Here is a 6,358-nt window from a genome sequence, read left to right on the forward strand (position 1 = left end):
GTCGGGTCTTGCACTCCACCTCTCTGGGAACTCCCAGGCCCTCCCTGCTTGCTAAACAACAACGTTCAATATTTAGTATTTACTGCTGTTTACACTTAGCTAGATTAATGTGATTTTGTTATGTTTAGTATGTTGCTCTGGGTTTTTTTTGCTTGTTTTCTCTTCTTTTTCTCTCAACAGGTGATCCAGGAGATTTTTTTTTCTTCTTTCTCTTTTTAAGTGCCCTTTCTCACTGTCCCTCTTCCGTTCTGTTTTTCTTTTCCTTCATCTTTCTTTCTACCTTTCCTATCCCCCAGTCATGTCTGTCCCGTCTGTAACAACTGAAAATAAAATAAAATAAATAATAACAACAAAGGTCGATCAAATGGACCAATACGGCAAGGCCGTGATGATCCATTTGGCAAAGTAAATCCATTGGGTATCCTTGTTGGTCTTCAGACAACAATTTTGATGACTAAAGAACCAAATGGGACAGGCAAAAAAAAAGAAGGGAAAAATGACATTATAATCACTTTTTTCATAAGCAGTATTATAAGACTAGAAATGGAACACTGTTCCACCAAAGATTAGCAGAATTGCACAATCGTGCGATAGTGGCAGGATGATGTAAAACTGGAAAAAACAAAACAAACAAGCAAACAAAAATCCCTGTTGATTTAAACCCTGTGGGAGTATTACCCTCAAGAGGGACAAAAGGACCCCCTAATGATCCTCTACCTTGGCACATGAGCCAAGGTGTGAAAATGGGTCTAGGTCACAATCAGCCACCTTGGCTCATGTGATTAGGTAGAGGATCATTAGGGGGTCATTTTGTCCCTCTTTGGGGGATACTCCCACAGGGTTTAAATCTGGGACTCTCCACCATTTGACCCTAGAAATGAAGAAGCTTCTTGGATAAGAGGTGAAACGTCTTCAAGCAACTTTAACCCTCTCGAGGCAGGCGTTGCCGATTTGCAACAGTTAAAAACTAACAACCTGATTACCCCACATACATATTTTATGATTTTTTTTTTACTCAGAAGTACCACTGCAGGACTTGGTTGTGCATTAACAACAAAAAGTTTAATTTGAGAGTGAGAGGGTTAAGAAGTCCAGACGCTTTTCTAAGCTCCTTAGACTACCATGAGCTGGATGACTGAGAACCTTCACAGACGGATGGATGGAAGCCATTTTTAAACAGTTTCCTGTTTTCAGACTCAAACATGATTGTGCAATTGATTGACAAGCAGTTCTGTGGCCAGCCGAGGTGGATCCCCTGATTACTCCATAACAAATTAAGCAGATAAACGAGCTGTGATTGATTCCAAGTGTTGAGCTTTCATTTAATATCTTTTCTCTGGAGCTTTCAATATGAAGTCCAAAGAGATGTCAGTACTAGCGAACGAAGCCATTGTTAGGTTTATTTGGGCTTTGCAGACTATCAGACAAGCAGCAAAAACTGTGGCCAAATCAATAATCTGGTGCATCCTTAACAATGCAACGACCAGGTCAACAACACCAAAAGGCTTGAAAGACCACATAAGACAAATACAGCAGATTACTGGTCAAGAAAAACCCTTTCACAACATCTGTCTAAGTCAAGGACAGTCTGAAAGATATAGTCTAGGTTAGACTTAAACAATATAATTATTGTAAATACAGAGAGTTTACTGAGCAAGAATTGTGTCACTACCCAAATACCATTGCACCAACACTAAATTGGCTGTGTGAATAGGTGTCTCGGAGTGTTGGCCATTTGATGGGCTGGTGACCTGATTTCACCTCATACCCCATGCCAGCTGCACCACTGAATTACACAAACAATTAAGAATTAAGTTAAATAGAAATTTCTGTCTCAAGGTGATTTTTGTGATTTATCTGTAGGTAATATGCAAAGGTGGTGAAAATTCTGTTCCATTTTAGTGCCTGTAAAGCCCCCTTTTCCTAAGCAAAAGATATTACCTTTCTCTGGAGCAGGACTTTCCATTGACTGTATAGTGACAAAACCATACAATCCGGTCACCATACTGTGGAGTTTAGCTCTTTTTGTCACAGGTAAACACGCAGTTACTGAAAATAAATGTCATGGTTGATGTAGTGGAATAGGAAATATAGCCAAAAGTCAAAAGCATCAGTGTCATTCGGGAAGCATGCAGGTTCTGCCAGTGATGACGCAGCATGAACTTAACAGACCAGCTGTTTGTTTGAAACAAACAGGCAGAACTCAAAACTGCTCTGAAAATAAAGACGTTCAGGGTTGCAGCTGCAGTGGCTGCCATCCTAACATTTGTCTACAATTAGAAGGGTTCTGCTTTTCCATTTCTTGGAGTGAGATTACATTACATTACAAAGTTTTTTTTACAATGCTAAAAGGAAAATTATGTTTCGGCTGTGGTAGCCCATTAGCAGTCCGCTGGCAGCTTCAGACCGTCCATCTACCTGCAGAGAGTATCTGTTGTCAAATGGGGGCAGTGTCAAAAATAAGTGCTTGCGTTGTTGTAAATTAGCCAGCCATGGAGAACAACTAATTTATAACATACAAAGAACTGAAGTGAAACCGAGTGTGCACTGCAGCTACTGTCTGTACTTTTCATGTCGTATTCTTGGTCTTTGCCGCTGTCACTCCTTTCCTTGTTCCAGCTCGATTGTTAACCAATTAGCATTTGGCTAATGCACCACATCATACACGTTGTGCAGGAGTCTCTGTAGGCAAAACTACAACTGCAGTACCATAAATACAAAATATTGGGTATATGCAAAATTGTTTGATGGACACATGAGGGGGAACCAGTGAAACCTTCAAAGGTACATACAAGTAGCTTGGAGAAAGCACGAGAGCTGAAATAGTTCATGGTGTTTCTGTTAATCTGAGATTATTTAATATTGCATCTGAACGATATGAACCTCCAGTGAAAAACTGGAGCAATAAAAAAATAGAAAACTGTAGTAGGTCAGCTTGATGAGGAATTTTTGCATCAGTGTAGAGCAGCTATGCAACACCTGATCTAGTGCTGGCTTGCTCTTTGCTGAGTTGTAACAGATGCATATTTTTACTTCACATGCAGAACCCATCATACAGAAATGATTTAATTTAAAAGTTGTGGTTTGATTTGATTTAGTTACAGACTGTTCAGCCAAGAAAATCAAGAAATTCTCATTTCCCATAACCATTCACTGCAATTTCCAAGCCCCCTCCTGGAGGCAGTTACATGCTGCCAACAATGAGGCTGCCAACAATGAGGCAACAGTGACCCAGCTGAATGTAAATAATGTATCAGCAGACTCTACCATACGTCAGGAGAAGAAATCTCACTACTTCATTCTGTGTGTAAATTTTAAGAAGACATTTTTTTTTTTGTCAATTTGCTATTTTTAATCATGTTTCTGGTGGATTTGGTAATCACCCACATGTAGGCTACAAACAAGCGTTTGAATATCTGTTATTTATGTCCTATTGCTACTTTCCATAATCCCATATTTCTAAATACATAATATGGTTTCAATCTTTTATAGTTCATGTAACATATTCCGCTATAGTTTCGTTGTTATATCACTGATAACATTTAAAATGGTGAATTCACAAAGGACCCAACTTCAAGAAAAATGTAGACATTCATATACAGATTTATACTTTTATCAAACAGAGTATCCAATCTTAAATTACAAATCCCGAACTTTAATGCAAAATTCTTTTTGTCAATTCTTTTGTCTTTTTGTTTATCAGTAGTTTACGTATTCATTAATCTCGGAAAAGTGAACTTTATTCTTTACGTCATGCTGTTAATGTCAGAGATGTGGTAAAAGCTTTATTATGTGGCTGATAGTATATTCAGCAGAGGTTCAAAGATAAGTCAAGCTCCTGCTTTATCAAAAAACATTTCATCATTTGTTAACCATGACATTGTAGTCAAGCACACAGGTCAAAAGGCTTTGACACAGTGAAGCCAGGGATTTTAGTCATTGCAAAAACTGCAGTAATTGTTAAGATAGCAGTCCAATGAACAGAGTCTGCAGTTAGGTTCATTTTTCACAGACATGACAGTCAGAAAGAAGTTAATGATTGAGCAGACACGAGTAAAACATGAAGAAATTCCAAATTTACCAGTCTTTGGAAATTTTTCACCCATTTTCCCGAGCGTCTCGTGTATGGTGCCAGTTATGAGGCAACAAAAGCCTGAGGGGATATAAATACTGGCACTTTTTCTATACTCAGCCATCAGATCAGAAAATCTCAAAGAGCTGACAACAAGAGACATCAAAACATCAGAGAAGAGCAAGAAGTTTAAGCTAAAACCTCTTAAGATGAAGACACTGACAGCTGCAGTTACAGTAGCCATTGTGGTCACAATTATGTGTATTCTGAGGAGCTCTGCTGTCCCTGTTGTTGAAGTAAGAAATTAACCTTTACTATTACAGTATTAATAACTCTATTGTGTAGTAAATTTTCTCGCTCTAAACATGACAACTCATTAATAGGAGCAATTGCTGGTGGAGCTAATGAACACTGACAATCCAGCTGCAGAACCTGAAGAGATATCAGTGAACTCGTGGAAGGTGAGCAGGGATATTTGAATGAATCATTGGGCTAATTTAAAAGTGCCCAGCAGGGAGCTACAGAGCACAAACAAGAGTGAGCTGTAAGGCTGAAGATGAACACTGTGCTCATGTTTCTTGTCTTTTACATAGATGCTGCATAATGGAAGACAAAAGCGTGGTATCTTTTGCGGCAGGTGCTGTAATGGCAAAGTCTGCTGGAGGTGCTGCTATGCCTAACTTGATTTGGTTTTACTCCTTTTATCAGCTGACAACTTTAAATTGTTAAAAAAAAAAATGCAGCTGTTTTTACCCATGCACAACTGTCTATCTATGCACAACTGTGTAACATGAATTGCTTGCAAAAATAAATGCCTGAATAATAAAATGTAGCATTACTATAATACATTTCAGTGTTATTTTGTATGTCTACAGAATTTTTTCTATAACGTATATGTTAAAAAAAAAGAGTTACCTCACTGATAAACACCTTAAATAAATTAGTTAAATATTTAAACTCCAGTTAAGGTACGTAGTTTGGAATAATTGGAAAAATATAGCAGCTATAGCTAAAAACAAAATTATATAAGCAATAGCTTAACAAAGCATCTTCAGCTAGCTATACTTCTCCAAGTCTCGCAGAAAGTCAGTTATACAGTAATTAATTGATCTGTTTGTTTTTGTATTAGTCAGCTCGAGCTTGTAGTACAAAATAATATATAATTTCAGGAACACTAGCTTAAAGCAAACTCTGTATTAACTAATTAGCAAGCTAGCATGCTAAGCAAGCAGGTAATATCAGAATATCAGACTATCAAAACAATATCAGTATCAGTTAGATTCAAAACAAATTTGCTACACCAAATTGAAACAACTACCTGAACGTACTTTTTTCAGGTCACTACTGCTGAATGCTGATAAAAACTGTTTTATTTTTCAGCAAAAGAAGAATTAGCATTGGTGTAATGGCTCTTGGTGACAGTTATTTGACTAATAAGGTATGTAAGGGTGAACGTGTAACCCAGGGTATTTTCTGCAAAACACAGCAAATTTACAGATACCCCATAAAAAACTCACATGCAGACATTCAACTGTAAGAGTACAGTCACTGCAAGCATGACTGCTCATAAAAATAGCACACATAAAGGGAACCTGAGCAGCAGCTAATGCTAACTAAGGAAGTCTTTGCAGGAATGGAATGAACTAGGTCAATGAACATAGCACAAAGATAGTTCAACAAAGAGAGTGAACATGATTTTTTTGATATACAGAATTTAGACAGAGGTATTTGGCAGTCAGACTCCGATGGCCCGTCGCCACGGAACAGAACCCCAGCGGTAGTAGGAATTAGAGCAAGACCCCTGGAGTCTAGACCCTGGTAGTGGAGATTAAGATGGAGGCTTCAGAGGACCCTGAGTGATGAGAGGTGGGGATGAGGAGGAGGTGGACTGGACAAAGGCATCTGCCAATGAGAACGACTAACGCACAATGAGATTTAAAGTACGCGCCATGAATGCTGATTGGCCTGTGGATTGGAGTAGACCAGTTATGTCACAAACATCAGATACCATAAATCATCCTAAGGGAATTTATGCATAAGCTTCTTTAATACATACGTGTGTGTGTGTGTGTGTGTGTGTGTGTGTGTGTGTGTGTGTGTGTGTGTGTGTGTGTGTGTGTGTGTGTAAGGAAATTTGAGAAAAACAAAAAACCTTGATCCAAAATATGACACTAATGGTTCATTCCATCTCAAATTAACATGGAAAAAAGTACGGGCACAGTTTCACATATTTGAGATGAAAATGAAGACTGATAAATGACATGATAGTCCAAAAAAGTGTTATTT

The sequence above is a fragment of the Astatotilapia calliptera genome, chromosome 11 (genome assembly GCF_900246225.1).
Source record: "Astatotilapia calliptera chromosome 11, fAstCal1.2, whole genome shotgun sequence".
NCBI lineage: Eukaryota > Metazoa > Chordata > Actinopteri > Cichliformes > Cichlidae > Astatotilapia > Astatotilapia calliptera.